Source organism: Somniosus microcephalus, unplaced genomic scaffold (genome assembly GCF_052327205.1).
Source record: "Somniosus microcephalus isolate GS21.2 unplaced genomic scaffold, FLI_Smic_1.0 scaffold134, whole genome shotgun sequence".
Taxonomy (NCBI): domain Eukaryota; kingdom Metazoa; phylum Chordata; class Chondrichthyes; order Squaliformes; family Somniosidae; genus Somniosus; species Somniosus microcephalus.
The window spans coordinates 307,501-322,500 of record NW_028225321.1 but is presented as its reverse complement, the minus strand read 5'-3'; the positions used below and the strand labels follow the sequence as shown (position 1 = coordinate 322,500).

General features: G+C 54.0%; 10 non-coding genes across 10 annotated transcripts; all 10 read left to right on the top strand.

Moving 5' to 3' along the window:
* Positions 1 to 447: 447 nt before the first annotated feature.
* Positions 448 to 520, top strand: trnar-acg (transfer RNA arginine (anticodon ACG)). Its single transcript has one exon. It is a non-coding gene; the product is annotated as a tRNA-Arg (tRNA).
* An 88-nt stretch (positions 521 to 608) lies between these two features.
* On the top strand, positions 609 to 681 carry trnam-cau (transfer RNA methionine (anticodon CAU)). The gene has a single exon. It is a non-coding gene; the product is annotated as a tRNA-Met (tRNA).
* Positions 682 to 4,167: 3,486 nt separating this feature from the next.
* On the top strand, positions 4,168 to 4,240 carry trnar-acg (transfer RNA arginine (anticodon ACG)). The gene has a single exon. It is a non-coding gene; the product is annotated as a tRNA-Arg (tRNA).
* An 88-nt stretch (positions 4,241 to 4,328) lies between these two features.
* trnam-cau (transfer RNA methionine (anticodon CAU)) lies at positions 4,329 to 4,401 on the top strand. The gene has a single exon. It is a non-coding gene; the product is annotated as a tRNA-Met (tRNA).
* A 2,250-nt stretch (positions 4,402 to 6,651) lies between these two features.
* On the top strand, positions 6,652 to 6,724 carry trnar-acg (transfer RNA arginine (anticodon ACG)). Its single transcript has one exon. It is a non-coding gene; the product is annotated as a tRNA-Arg (tRNA).
* Positions 6,725 to 6,812: 88 nt separating this feature from the next.
* trnam-cau (transfer RNA methionine (anticodon CAU)) lies at positions 6,813 to 6,885 on the top strand. Its single transcript has one exon. It is a non-coding gene; the product is annotated as a tRNA-Met (tRNA).
* Positions 6,886 to 10,371: 3,486 nt separating this feature from the next.
* trnar-acg (transfer RNA arginine (anticodon ACG)) lies at positions 10,372 to 10,444 on the top strand. Its single transcript has one exon. It is a non-coding gene; the product is annotated as a tRNA-Arg (tRNA).
* Positions 10,445 to 10,532: 88 nt separating this feature from the next.
* On the top strand, positions 10,533 to 10,605 carry trnam-cau (transfer RNA methionine (anticodon CAU)). The gene has a single exon. It is a non-coding gene; the product is annotated as a tRNA-Met (tRNA).
* Positions 10,606 to 12,855: 2,250 nt separating this feature from the next.
* On the top strand, positions 12,856 to 12,928 carry trnar-acg (transfer RNA arginine (anticodon ACG)). The gene has a single exon. It is a non-coding gene; the product is annotated as a tRNA-Arg (tRNA).
* Positions 12,929 to 13,016: 88 nt separating this feature from the next.
* trnam-cau (transfer RNA methionine (anticodon CAU)) lies at positions 13,017 to 13,089 on the top strand. The gene has a single exon. It is a non-coding gene; the product is annotated as a tRNA-Met (tRNA).
* Positions 13,090 to 15,000: the final 1,911 nt, after the last annotated feature.

Sequence of the window (15,000 nt, the reverse complement as noted above, 5' to 3'; positions counted from 1 at the left end):
CTGACTGATAGATGAATTCTTTTGCCTGAGGTTTTGCCTGAAAGAGAGTGGTGGGTGTTTTGGTGCATTGCTGCTCAAAGGCACTCCCTGCTGGTGTGCAGATGCAACTGCTCAAGCAATGGAGGTGTCCTGTGCCTCAGCAGCAACATGTAAACTAGCGTCAAGTTAAGAGCACTGCCTTGAGCTGAAAGCTCCTTACCGCTCACTTACTGCACAAGAACGCCCGCTCCTTCAAGCCGGAGTCGAACCAGCGACCTAACGACGACTTTGCTTTGCTTTTTTTCCACTGCAGTCCTCCGCTCTACCACCTGAAAATCGAAGGGAAGTGGCAAAGGTGTCTCGCTTTGGTGATTGTCCGCCGTGCGCCTTTTGACGCTCCCGGCCTGGTGTACCTGCTGATGCCGCAGTGTTGTGGGACTGTGAGTTGCCAGCTGCTCTGTACAGGCTGGGCCTGTGGCGCAATGGATAACGCGTCTGACTACGGATCAGAAGATTGTAGGTTCGACTCCTACCTGGCTCGAACTTTTTTACGCACTTTGCATTATGGCGCTAGATGCCTCGCAAGCGCACCTACTTGGTCATGCTGCCCAGCAGTTTGCATGGCAAGTGCCTTCTTAGCGCAGTAGGCAGCGCGTCAGTCTCATAATCTGAAGGTCCTGAGTTCGATCCTCAGAGAAGGCATTGATACTTGCAAAGCATTTTTATCCCTCATCTCAGCTTTCCATTTTTGCTGCACAAGACTATCGACAAGACTTGCTGCTACGGCACACCAAAGGATTTGATGTCCCTTGGCCCCTCTGTACCTCAGCGTGTGGAGAACCTTCGGAAGTACACGGGTTCACCGACAGCTGACACCACTGTTGTGTTTGAGCCATTGCCCCGAGCCAAAAGAGGAGTGGAGAATGCGGGCATCGATCCCGCTACCTCTCACATGCGAAGCGAGCGCTCTACCATTTGAGCTAATTCCCCAGCTACTTCTTGCAGTTGCACCAAGTTTGCTTCTCAGTAGCTCCTTAGCACTCGCCTCTGAGTTGCTGCGCCACCAGCAGGGATCTCCTGCTTCGGGTTAGCCCGCTCCCTGATCTCTTTCAACGCTTTGCTCCAATCGGCGTTACCGAGCAACGGCAGGGCGGGAAGTCAGAGAAATGGGGAAAGAAGCCGAGAAAGAGCCCGAGCCGGCAGAAGGGAAGCGAGGTGACCGGAAAGTAGCAGCCGCCACGAACCTGAGGGAGCAGCCGAGAGCCCTGTCTGACTGATAGACGACTTCTTTTGCCTGAGGTTTTGCCTGAAAGAGAGTGCTGGGTGTTTTGGTGCGTTGCTGCTCAAAGGCACTCCCTGCTGGTGTGCAGATGCAACTGCTCAAGCAATGGAGGTGTCCTGTGCCTTAGCAGCAACATGTAAACTAGCGTCAAGTTAAGAGCACTGCCTTGAGCTAAAAGCTCCTTACCGCTCACTTACTGCACAAGAACGCCCGCTCCTTCAAGCCGGAGTCGAACCAGCGACCTAACGACGACTTTGCTTTGCTTTTTTTCCACTGCAGTCCTCCGCTCTACCACCTGAAAATCGAAGGGAAGCGGCAAAGGTGTCTCGCTTTGGTGATTGTCCGCCGTGCGCCTTTTGACGCTCGCGGCCTGGTGTACCTGCTGATGCCGCAGTGTTGTGGGACTGTGAGTTGCCCGCTGCTCTGGAGAGGCTGTGCCAGTGGCGCAATGGATAACGCGTCTCACTACGGATCAGAAGATTGTAGGTTCGACTCCTACCTGGCTTAATCTTTTTTACGCACTTTGCATTATGGCTCTAGATGCCTCGCAAGCGCACCTACTTGGTCATGCTGCCCAGCAGTTTGCACGGCCAGTGCCTTCTTAGCGCAGTAGGCAGCGCGTCAGTCTCATAATCTAAAGATCCTGAGTTCAATCCTCAGAGAAGGCATTGATACTTGCAAAGCTTTTTTATCCCTCATCTCAGCTTTCCATTTTGGCTGCACAAGACTTGCTGCTACGGCACACCAAAGGATTTGATGTCCCTTGGCCCCTCTGTCCCTCAGCGTGTGGAGACCCTTCGGAAGTACACAGGTTCACCGACAGCTGACACCACTGTTGCGTTTGAGCCATTGCCCCGAGCCAAAAGAGGAGTGGAGAATGCAGGCATCGATCCCGCTACCTCTCACATGCAAAGCGAGCGCTCTACCATTTGAGCTAATTCCCCAGCTGCGTCTTACAATTGCACCAAGTTTGCTTCTCAGTAGCTCCTTAGCACTCGCCTCTGAGTTGCTGCGCCACCAGCAGGGATCTCCTGCTTTGGGTTAGCCCGCTCCCTGATCTCTTTCAACGCTTTGCTCCAATCGGCGTTACCGAGCAACGGCAGGGCGGGAAGTCAGAGAAATGGGGAAAGAAGCCGAGAAAGAGCCCGAGCCGACGGAAGGGAAGCGAGGTGACCGGAAAGTAGCAGCCGCCACGAGCGTGAGGGAGCAGCCGAGAGCCCTGTCTGACTGATAGATGAATTCTTTTGCCTGAGGTTTTGCCTGAAAGAGAGTGGTGGGTGTTTTGGTGCATTGCTGCTCAAAGGCACTCCCTGCTGGTGTGCAGATGCAACTGCTCAAGCAATGGAGGTGTCCTGTGCCTCAGCAGCAACATGTAAACTAGCGTCAAGTTAAGAGCACTGCCTTGAGCTGAAAGCTCCTTACCGCTCACTTACTGCACAAGAACGCCCGCTCCTTCAAGCCGGAGTCGAACCAGCGACCTAACGACGACTTTGCTTTGCTTTTTTTCCACTGCAGTCCTCCGCTCTACCACCTGAAAATCGAAGGGAAGTGGCAAAGGTGTCTCGCTTTGGTGATTGTCCGCCGTGCGCCTTTTGACGCTCGCGGCCTGGTGTACCTGCTGATGCCGCAGTGTTGTGGGACTGTGAGTTGCCCGCTGCTCTGGAGAGGCTGTGCCAGTGGCGCAATGGATAACGCGTCTCACTACGGATCAGAAGATTGTAGGTTCGACTCCTACCTGGCTTAATCTTTTTTACGCACTTTGCATTATGGCTCTAGATGCCTCGCAAGCGCACCTACTTGGTCATGCTGCCCAGCAGTTTGCACGGCCAGTGCCTTCTTAGCGCAGTAGGCAGCGCGTCAGTCTCATAATCTAAAGATCCTGAGTTCAATCCTCAGAGAAGGCATTGATACTTGCAAAGCTTTTTTATCCCTCATCTCAGCTTTCCATTTTGGCTGCACAAGACTTGCTGCTACGGCACACCAAAGGATTTGATGTCCCTTGGCCCCTCTGTCCCTCAGCGTGTGGAGACCCTTCGGAAGTACACAGGTTCACCGACAGCTGACACCACTGTTGCGTTTGAGCCATTGCCCCGAGCCAAAAGAGGAGTGGAGAATGCAGGCATCGATCCCGCTACCTCTCACATGCAAAGCGAGCGCTCTACCATTTGAGCTAATTCCCCAGCTGCGTCTTACAATTGCACCAAGTTTGCTTCTCAGTAGCTCCTTAGCACTCGCCTCTGAGTTGCTGCGCCACCAGCAGGGATCTCCTGCTTTGGGTTAGCCCGCTCCCTGATCTCTTTCAACGCTTTGCTCCAATCGGCGTTACCGAGCAACGGCAGGGCGGGAAGTCAGAGAAATGGGGAAAGAAGCCGAGAAAGAGCCCGAGCCGACGGAAGGGAAGCGAGGTGACCGGAAAGTAGCAGCCGCCACGAGCGTGAGGGAGCAGCCGAGAGCCCTGTCTGACTGATAGATGAATTCTTTTGCCTGAGGTTTTGCCTGAAAGAGAGTGGTGGGTGTTTTGGTGCATTGCTGCTCAAAGGCACTCCCTGCTGGTGTGCAGATGCAACTGCTCAAGCAATGGAGGTGTCCTGTGCCTCAGCAGCAACATGTAAACTAGCGTCAAGTTAAGAGCACTGCCTTGAGCTGAAAGCTCCTTACCGCTCACTTACTGCACAAGAACGCCCGCTCCTTCAAGCCGGAGTCGAACCAGCGACCTAACGACGACTTTGCTTTGCTTTTTTTCCACTGCAGTCCTCCGCTCTACCACCTGAAAATCGAAGGGAAGTGGCAAAGGTGTCTCGCTTTGGTGATTGTCCGCCGTGCGCCTTTTGACGCTCCCGGCCTGGTGTACCTGCTGATGCCGCAGTGTTGTGGGACTGTGAGTTGCCAGCTGCTCTGTACAGGCTGGGCCTGTGGCGCAATGGATAACGCGTCTGACTACGGATCAGAAGATTGTAGGTTCGACTCCTACCTGGCTCGAACTTTTTTACGCACTTTGCATTATGGCGCTAGATGCCTCGCAAGCGCACCTACTTGGTCATGCTGCCCAGCAGTTTGCATGGCAAGTGCCTTCTTAGCGCAGTAGGCAGCGCGTCAGTCTCATAATCTGAAGGTCCTGAGTTCGATCCTCAGAGAAGGCATTGATACTTGCAAAGCATTTTTATCCCTCATCTCAGCTTTCCATTTTTGCTGCACAAGACTATCGACAAGACTTGCTGCTACGGCACACCAAAGGATTTGATGTCCCTTGGCCCCTCTGTACCTCAGCGTGTGGAGAACCTTCGGAAGTACACGGGTTCACCGACAGCTGACACCACTGTTGTGTTTGAGCCATTGCCCCGAGCCAAAAGAGGAGTGGAGAATGCGGGCATCGATCCCGCTACCTCTCACATGCGAAGCGAGCGCTCTACCATTTGAGCTAATTCCCCAGCTACTTCTTGCAGTTGCACCAAGTTTGCTTCTCAGTAGCTCCTTAGCACTCGCCTCTGAGTTGCTGCGCCACCAGCAGGGATCTCCTGCTTCGGGTTAGCCCGCTCCCTGATCTCTTTCAACGCTTTGCTCCAATCGGCGTTACCGAGCAACGGCAGGGCGGGAAGTCAGAGAAATGGGGAAAGAAGCCGAGAAAGAGCCCGAGCCGGCAGAAGGGAAGCGAGGTGACCGGAAAGTAGCAGCCGCCACGAACCTGAGGGAGCAGCCGAGAGCCCTGTCTGACTGATAGACGACTTCTTTTGCCTGAGGTTTTGCCTGAAAGAGAGTGCTGGGTGTTTTGGTGCGTTGCTGCTCAAAGGCACTCCCTGCTGGTGTGCAGATGCAACTGCTCAAGCAATGGAGGTGTCCTGTGCCTTAGCAGCAACATGTAAACTAGCGTCAAGTTAAGAGCACTGCCTTGAGCTAAAAGCTCCTTACCGCTCACTTACTGCACAAGAACGCCCGCTCCTTCAAGCCGGAGTCGAACCAGCGACCTAACGACGACTTTGCTTTGCTTTTTTTCCACTGCAGTCCTCCGCTCTACCACCTGAAAATCGAAGGGAAGCGGCAAAGGTGTCTCGCTTTGGTGATTGTCCGCCGTGCGCCTTTTGACGCTCGCGGCCTGGTGTACCTGCTGATGCCGCAGTGTTGTGGGACTGTGAGTTGCCCGCTGCTCTGGAGAGGCTGTGCCAGTGGCGCAATGGATAACGCGTCTCACTACGGATCAGAAGATTGTAGGTTCGACTCCTACCTGGCTTAATCTTTTTTACGCACTTTGCATTATGGCTCTAGATGCCTCGCAAGCGCACCTACTTGGTCATGCTGCCCAGCAGTTTGCACGGCCAGTGCCTTCTTAGCGCAGTAGGCAGCGCGTCAGTCTCATAATCTAAAGATCCTGAGTTCAATCCTCAGAGAAGGCATTGATACTTGCAAAGCTTTTTTATCCCTCATCTCAGCTTTCCATTTTGGCTGCACAAGACTTGCTGCTACGGCACACCAAAGGATTTGATGTCCCTTGGCCCCTCTGTCCCTCAGCGTGTGGAGACCCTTCGGAAGTACACAGGTTCACCGACAGCTGACACCACTGTTGCGTTTGAGCCATTGCCCCGAGCCAAAAGAGGAGTGGAGAATGCAGGCATCGATCCCGCTACCTCTCACATGCAAAGCGAGCGCTCTACCATTTGAGCTAATTCCCCAGCTGCGTCTTACAATTGCACCAAGTTTGCTTCTCAGTAGCTCCTTAGCACTCGCCTCTGAGTTGCTGCGCCACCAGCAGGGATCTCCTGCTTTGGGTTAGCCCGCTCCCTGATCTCTTTCAACGCTTTGCTCCAATCGGCGTTACCGAGCAACGGCAGGGCGGGAAGTCAGAGAAATGGGGAAAGAAGCCGAGAAAGAGCCCGAGCCGACGGAAGGGAAGCGAGGTGACCGGAAAGTAGCAGCCGCCACGAGCGTGAGGGAGCAGCCGAGAGCCCTGTCTGACTGATAGATGAATTCTTTTGCCTGAGGTTTTGCCTGAAAGAGAGTGGTGGGTGTTTTGGTGCATTGCTGCTCAAAGGCACTCCCTGCTGGTGTGCAGATGCAACTGCTCAAGCAATGGAGGTGTCCTGTGCCTCAGCAGCAACATGTAAACTAGCGTCAAGTTAAGAGCACTGCCTTGAGCTGAAAGCTCCTTACCGCTCACTTACTGCACAAGAACGCCCGCTCCTTCAAGCCGGAGTCGAACCAGCGACCTAACGACGACTTTGCTTTGCTTTTTTTCCACTGCAGTCCTCCGCTCTACCACCTGAAAATCGAAGGGAAGTGGCAAAGGTGTCTCGCTTTGGTGATTGTCCGCCGTGCGCCTTTTGACGCTCCCGGCCTGGTGTACCTGCTGATGCCGCAGTGTTGTGGGACTGTGAGTTGCCAGCTGCTCTGTACAGGCTGGGCCTGTGGCGCAATGGATAACGCGTCTGACTACGGATCAGAAGATTGTAGGTTCGACTCCTACCTGGCTCGAACTTTTTTACGCACTTTGCATTATGGCGCTAGATGCCTCGCAAGCGCACCTACTTGGTCATGCTGCCCAGCAGTTTGCATGGCAAGTGCCTTCTTAGCGCAGTAGGCAGCGCGTCAGTCTCATAATCTGAAGGTCCTGAGTTCGATCCTCAGAGAAGGCATTGATACTTGCAAAGCATTTTTATCCCTCATCTCAGCTTTCCATTTTTGCTGCACAAGACTATCGACAAGACTTGCTGCTACGGCACACCAAAGGATTTGATGTCCCTTGGCCCCTCTGTACCTCAGCGTGTGGAGAACCTTCGGAAGTACACGGGTTCACCGACAGCTGACACCACTGTTGTGTTTGAGCCATTGCCCCGAGCCAAAAGAGGAGTGGAGAATGCGGGCATCGATCCCGCTACCTCTCACATGCGAAGCGAGCGCTCTACCATTTGAGCTAATTCCCCAGCTACTTCTTGCAGTTGCACCAAGTTTGCTTCTCAGTAGCTCCTTAGCACTCGCCTCTGAGTTGCTGCGCCACCAGCAGGGATCTCCTGCTTCGGGTTAGCCCGCTCCCTGATCTCTTTCAACGCTTTGCTCCAATCGGCGTTACCGAGCAACGGCAGGGCGGGAAGTCAGAGAAATGGGGAAAGAAGCCGAGAAAGAGCCCGAGCCGGCAGAAGGGAAGCGAGGTGACCGGAAAGTAGCAGCCGCCACGAACCTGAGGGAGCAGCCGAGAGCCCTGTCTGACTGATAGACGACTTCTTTTGCCTGAGGTTTTGCCTGAAAGAGAGTGCTGGGTGTTTTGGTGCGTTGCTGCTCAAAGGCACTCCCTGCTGGTGTGCAGATGCAACTGCTCAAGCAATGGAGGTGTCCTGTGCCTTAGCAGCAACATGTAAACTAGCGTCAAGTTAAGAGCACTGCCTTGAGCTAAAAGCTCCTTACCGCTCACTTACTGCACAAGAACGCCCGCTCCTTCAAGCCGGAGTCGAACCAGCGACCTAACGACGACTTTGCTTTGCTTTTTTTCCACTGCAGTCCTCCGCTCTACCACCTGAAAATCGAAGGGAAGCGGCAAAGGTGTCTCGCTTTGGTGATTGTCCGCCGTGCGCCTTTTGACGCTCGCGGCCTGGTGTACCTGCTGATGCCGCAGTGTTGTGGGACTGTGAGTTGCCCGCTGCTCTGGAGAGGCTGTGCCAGTGGCGCAATGGATAACGCGTCTCACTACGGATCAGAAGATTGTAGGTTCGACTCCTACCTGGCTTAATCTTTTTTACGCACTTTGCATTATGGCTCTAGATGCCTCGCAAGCGCACCTACTTGGTCATGCTGCCCAGCAGTTTGCACGGCCAGTGCCTTCTTAGCGCAGTAGGCAGCGCGTCAGTCTCATAATCTAAAGATCCTGAGTTCAATCCTCAGAGAAGGCATTGATACTTGCAAAGCTTTTTTATCCCTCATCTCAGCTTTCCATTTTGGCTGCACAAGACTTGCTGCTACGGCACACCAAAGGATTTGATGTCCCTTGGCCCCTCTGTCCCTCAGCGTGTGGAGACCCTTCGGAAGTACACAGGTTCACCGACAGCTGACACCACTGTTGCGTTTGAGCCATTGCCCCGAGCCAAAAGAGGAGTGGAGAATGCAGGCATCGATCCCGCTACCTCTCACATGCAAAGCGAGCGCTCTACCATTTGAGCTAATTCCCCAGCTGCGTCTTACAATTGCACCAAGTTTGCTTCTCAGTAGCTCCTTAGCACTCGCCTCTGAGTTGCTGCGCCACCAGCAGGGATCTCCTGCTTTGGGTTAGCCCGCTCCCTGATCTCTTTCAACGCTTTGCTCCAATCGGCGTTACCGAGCAACGGCAGGGCGGGAAGTCAGAGAAATGGGGAAAGAAGCCGAGAAAGAGCCCGAGCCGACGGAAGGGAAGCGAGGTGACCGGAAAGTAGCAGCCGCCACGAGCGTGAGGGAGCAGCCGAGAGCCCTGTCTGACTGATAGATGAATTCTTTTGCCTGAGGTTTTGCCTGAAAGAGAGTGGTGGGTGTTTTGGTGCATTGCTGCTCAAAGGCACTCCCTGCTGGTGTGCAGATGCAACTGCTCAAGCAATGGAGGTGTCCTGTGCCTCAGCAGCAACATGTAAACTAGCGTCAAGTTAAGAGCACTGCCTTGAGCTGAAAGCTCCTTACCGCTCACTTACTGCACAAGAACGCCCGCTCCTTCAAGCCGGAGTCGAACCAGCGACCTAACGACGACTTTGCTTTGCTTTTTTTCCACTGCAGTCCTCCGCTCTACCACCTGAAAATCGAAGGGAAGTGGCAAAGGTGTCTCGCTTTGGTGATTGTCCGCCGTGCGCCTTTTGACGCTCGCGGCCTGGTGTACCTGCTGATGCCGCAGTGTTGTGGGACTGTGAGTTGCCCGCTGCTCTGGAGAGGCTGTGCCAGTGGCGCAATGGATAACGCGTCTCACTACGGATCAGAAGATTGTAGGTTCGACTCCTACCTGGCTTAATCTTTTTTACGCACTTTGCATTATGGCTCTAGATGCCTCGCAAGCGCACCTACTTGGTCATGCTGCCCAGCAGTTTGCACGGCCAGTGCCTTCTTAGCGCAGTAGGCAGCGCGTCAGTCTCATAATCTAAAGATCCTGAGTTCAATCCTCAGAGAAGGCATTGATACTTGCAAAGCTTTTTTATCCCTCATCTCAGCTTTCCATTTTGGCTGCACAAGACTTGCTGCTACGGCACACCAAAGGATTTGATGTCCCTTGGCCCCTCTGTCCCTCAGCGTGTGGAGACCCTTCGGAAGTACACAGGTTCACCGACAGCTGACACCACTGTTGCGTTTGAGCCATTGCCCCGAGCCAAAAGAGGAGTGGAGAATGCAGGCATCGATCCCGCTACCTCTCACATGCAAAGCGAGCGCTCTACCATTTGAGCTAATTCCCCAGCTGCGTCTTACAATTGCACCAAGTTTGCTTCTCAGTAGCTCCTTAGCACTCGCCTCTGAGTTGCTGCGCCACCAGCAGGGATCTCCTGCTTTGGGTTAGCCCGCTCCCTGATCTCTTTCAACGCTTTGCTCCAATCGGCGTTACCGAGCAACGGCAGGGCGGGAAGTCAGAGAAATGGGGAAAGAAGCCGAGAAAGAGCCCGAGCCGACGGAAGGGAAGCGAGGTGACCGGAAAGTAGCAGCCGCCACGAGCGTGAGGGAGCAGCCGAGAGCCCTGTCTGACTGATAGATGAATTCTTTTGCCTGAGGTTTTGCCTGAAAGAGAGTGGTGGGTGTTTTGGTGCATTGCTGCTCAAAGGCACTCCCTGCTGGTGTGCAGATGCAACTGCTCAAGCAATGGAGGTGTCCTGTGCCTCAGCAGCAACATGTAAACTAGCGTCAAGTTAAGAGCACTGCCTTGAGCTGAAAGCTCCTTACCGCTCACTTACTGCACAAGAACGCCCGCTCCTTCAAGCCGGAGTCGAACCAGCGACCTAACGACGACTTTGCTTTGCTTTTTTTCCACTGCAGTCCTCCGCTCTACCACCTGAAAATCGAAGGGAAGTGGCAAAGGTGTCTCGCTTTGGTGATTGTCCGCCGTGCGCCTTTTGACGCTCCCGGCCTGGTGTACCTGCTGATGCCGCAGTGTTGTGGGACTGTGAGTTGCCAGCTGCTCTGTACAGGCTGGGCCTGTGGCGCAATGGATAACGCGTCTGACTACGGATCAGAAGATTGTAGGTTCGACTCCTACCTGGCTCGAACTTTTTTACGCACTTTGCATTATGGCGCTAGATGCCTCGCAAGCGCACCTACTTGGTCATGCTGCCCAGCAGTTTGCATGGCAAGTGCCTTCTTAGCGCAGTAGGCAGCGCGTCAGTCTCATAATCTGAAGGTCCTGAGTTCGATCCTCAGAGAAGGCATTGATACTTGCAAAGCATTTTTATCCCTCATCTCAGCTTTCCATTTTTGCTGCACAAGACTATCGACAAGACTTGCTGCTACGGCACACCAAAGGATTTGATGTCCCTTGGCCCCTCTGTACCTCAGCGTGTGGAGAACCTTCGGAAGTACACGGGTTCACCGACAGCTGACACCACTGTTGTGTTTGAGCCATTGCCCCGAGCCAAAAGAGGAGTGGAGAATGCGGGCATCGATCCCGCTACCTCTCACATGCGAAGCGAGCGCTCTACCATTTGAGCTAATTCCCCAGCTACTTCTTGCAGTTGCACCAAGTTTGCTTCTCAGTAGCTCCTTAGCACTCGCCTCTGAGTTGCTGCGCCACCAGCAGGGATCTCCTGCTTCGGGTTAGCCCGCTCCCTGATCTCTTTCAACGCTTTGCTCCAATCGGCGTTACCGAGCAACGGCAGGGCGGGAAGTCAGAGAAATGGGGAAAGAAGCCGAGAAAGAGCCCGAGCCGGCAGAAGGGAAGCGAGGTGACCGGAAAGTAGCAGCCGCCACGAACCTGAGGGAGCAGCCGAGAGCCCTGTCTGACTGATAGACGACTTCTTTTGCCTGAGGTTTTGCCTGAAAGAGAGTGCTGGGTGTTTTGGTGCGTTGCTGCTCAAAGGCACTCCCTGCTGGTGTGCAGATGCAACTGCTCAAGCAATGGAGGTGTCCTGTGCCTTAGCAGCAACATGTAAACTAGCGTCAAGTTAAGAGCACTGCCTTGAGCTAAAAGCTCCTTACCGCTCACTTACTGCACAAGAACGCCCGCTCCTTCAAGCCGGAGTCGAACCAGCGACCTAACGACGACTTTGCTTTGCTTTTTTTCCACTGCAGTCCTCCGCTCTACCACCTGAAAATCGAAGGGAAGCGGCAAAGGTGTCTCGCTTTGGTGATTGTCCGCCGTGCGCCTTTTGACGCTCGCGGCCTGGTGTACCTGCTGATGCCGCAGTGTTGTGGGACTGTGAGTTGCCCGCTGCTCTGGAGAGGCTGTGCCAGTGGCGCAATGGATAACGCGTCTCACTACGGATCAGAAGATTGTAGGTTCGACTCCTACCTGGCTTAATCTTTTTTACGCACTTTGCATTATGGCTCTAGATGCCTCGCAAGCGCACCTACTTGGTCATGCTGCCCAGCAGTTTGCACGGCCAGTGCCTTCTTAGCGCAGTAGGCAGCGCGTCAGTCTCATAATCTAAAGATCCTGAGTTCAATCCTCAGAGAAGGCATTGATACTTGCAAAGCTTTTTTATCCCTCATCTCAGCTTTCCATTTTGGCTGCACAAGACTTGCTGCTACGGCACACCAAAGGATTTGATGTCCCTTGGCCCCTCTGTCCCTCAGCGTGTGGAGACCCTTCGGAAGTACACAGGTTCACCGACAGCTGACACCACTGTTGCGTTTGAGCCATTGCCCCGAGCCAAAAGAGGAGTGGAGAATGCAGGCATCGATCCCGCTACCTCTCACATGCAAAGCGAGCGCTCTACCATTTGAGCTAATTCCCCAGCTGCGTCTTACAATTGCACCAAGTTTGCTTCTCAGTAGCTCCTTAGCACTCGCCTCTGAGTTGCTGCGCCACCAGCAGGGATCTCCTGCTTTGGGTTAGCCCGCTCCCTGATCTCTTTCAACGCTTTGCTCCAATCGGCGTTACCGAGCAACGGCAGGGCGGGAAGTCAGAGAAATGGGGAAAGAAGCCGAGAAAGAGCCCGAGCCGACGGAAGGGAAGCGAGGTGACCGGAAAGTAGCAGCCGCCACGAGCGTGAGGGAGCAGCCGAGAGCCCTGTCTGACTGATAGATGAATTCTTTTGCCTGAGGTTTTGCCTGAAAGAGAGTGGTGGGTGTTTTGGTGCATTGCTGCTCAAAGGCACTCCCTGCTGGTGTGCAGATGCAACTGCTCAAGCAATGGAGGTGTCCTGTGCCTCAGCAGCAACATGTAAACTAGCGTCAAGTTAAGAGCACTGCCTTGAGCTGAAAGCTCCTTACCGCTCACTTACTGCACAAGAACGCCCGCTCCTTCAAGCCGGAGTCGAACCAGCGACCTAACGACGACTTTGCTTTGCTTTTTTTCCACTGCAGTCCTCCGCTCTACCACCTGAAAATCGAAGGGAAGTGGCAAAGGTGTCTCGCTTTGGTGATTGTCCGCCGTGCGCCTTTTGACGCTCCCGGCCTGGTGTACCTGCTGATGCCGCAGTGTTGTGGGACTGTGAGTTGCCAGCTGCTCTGTACAGGCTGGGCCTGTGGCGCAATGGATAACGCGTCTGACTACGGATCAGAAGATTGTAGGTTCGACTCCTACCTGGCTCGAACTTTTTTACGCACTTTGCATTATGGCGCTAGATGCCTCGCAAGCGCACCTACTTGGTCATGCTGCCCAGCAGTTTGCATGGCAAGTGCCTTCTTAGCGCAGTAGGCAGCGCGTCAGTCTCATAATCTGAAGGTCCTGAGTTCGATCCTCAGAGAAGGCATTGATACTTGCAAAGCATTTTTATCCCTCATCTCAGCTTTCCATTTTTGCTGCACAAGACTATCGACAAGACTTGCTGCTACGGCACACCAAAGGATTTGATGTCCCTTGGCCCCTCTGTACCTCAGCGTGTGGAGAACCTTCGGAAGTACACGGGTTCACCGACAGCTGACACCACTGTTGTGTTTGAGCCATTGCCCCGAGCCAAAAGAGGAGTGGAGAATGCGGGCATCGATCCCGCTACCTCTCACATGCGAAGCGAGCGCTCTACCATTTGAGCTAATTCCCCAGCTACTTCTTGCAGTTGCACCAAGTTTGCTTCTCAGTAGCTCCTTAGCACTCGCCTCTGAGTTGCTGCGCCACCAGCAGGGATCTCCTGCTTCGGGTTAGCCCGCTCCCTGATCTCTTTCAACGCTTTGCTCCAATCGGCGTTACCGAGCAACGGCAGGGCGGGAAGTCAGAGAAATGGGGAAAGAAGCCGAGAAAGAGCCCGAGCCGGCAGAAGGGAAGCGAGGTGACCGGAAAGTAGCAGCCGCCACGAACCTGAGGGAGCAGCCGAGAGCCCTGTCTGACTGATAGACGACTTCTTTTGCCTGAGGTTTTGCCTGAAAGAGAGTGCTGGGTGTTTTGGTGCGTTGCTGCTCAAAGGCACTCCCTGCTGGTGTGCAGATGCAACTGCTCAAGCAATGGAGGTGTCCTGTGCCTTAGCAGCAACATGTAAACTAGCGTCAAGTTAAGAGCACTGCCTTGAGCTAAAAGCTCCTTACCGCTCACTTACTGCACAAGAACGCCCGCTCCTTCAAGCCGGAGTCGAACCAGCGACCTAACGACGACTTTGCTTTGCTTTTTTTCCACTGCAGTCCTCCGCTCTACCACCTGAAAATCGAAGGGAAGCGGCAAAGGTGTCTCGCTTTGGTGATTGTCCGCCGTGCGCCTTTTGACGCTCGCGGCCTGGTGTACCTGCTGATGCCGCAGTGTTGTGGGACTGTGAGTTGCCCGCTGCTCTGGAGAGGCTGTGCCAGTGGCGCAATGGATAACGCGTCTCACTACGGATCAGAAGATTGTAGGTTCGACTCCTACCTGGCTTAATCTTTTTTACGCACTTTGCATTATGGCTCTAGATGCCTCGCAAGCGCACCTACTTGGTCATGCTGCCCAGCAGTTTGCACGGCCAGTGCCTTCTTAGCGCAGTAGGCAGCGCGTCAGTCTCATAATCTAAAGATCCTGAGTTCAATCCTCAGAGAAGGCATTGATACTTGCAAAGCTTTTTTATCCCTCATCTCAGCTTTCCATTTTGGCTGCACAAGACTTGCTGCTACGGCACACCAAAGGATTTGATGTCCCTTGGCCCCTCTGTCCCTCAGCGTGTGGAGACCCTTCGGAAGTACACAGGTTCACCGACAGCTGACACCACTGTTGCGTTTGAGCCATTGCCCCGAGCCAAAAGAGGAGTGGAGAATGCAGGCATCGATCCCGCTACCTCTCACATGCAAAGCGAGCGCTCTACCATTTGAGCTAATTCCCCAGCTGCGTCTTACAATTGCACCAAGTTTGCTTCTCAGTAGCTCCTTAGCACTCGCCTCTGAGTTGCTGCGCCACCAGCAGGGATCTCCTGCTTTGGGTTAGCCCGCTCCCTGATCTCTTTCAACGCTTTGCTCCAATCGGCGTTACCGAGCAACGGCAGGGCGGGAAGTCAGAGAAATGGGGAAAGAAGCCGAGAAAGAGCCCGAGCCGACGGAAGGGAAGCGAGGTGACCGGAAAGTAGCAGCCGCCACGAGCGTGAGGGAGCAGCCGAGAGCCCTGTCTGACTGATAGATGAATTCTTTTGCCTGAGGTTTTGCCTGAAAGAGAGTGGTGGGTGTTTTGGTGCATTGCTGCTCAAAGGCACTCCCTGCTGGTGTGCAGATGCAAC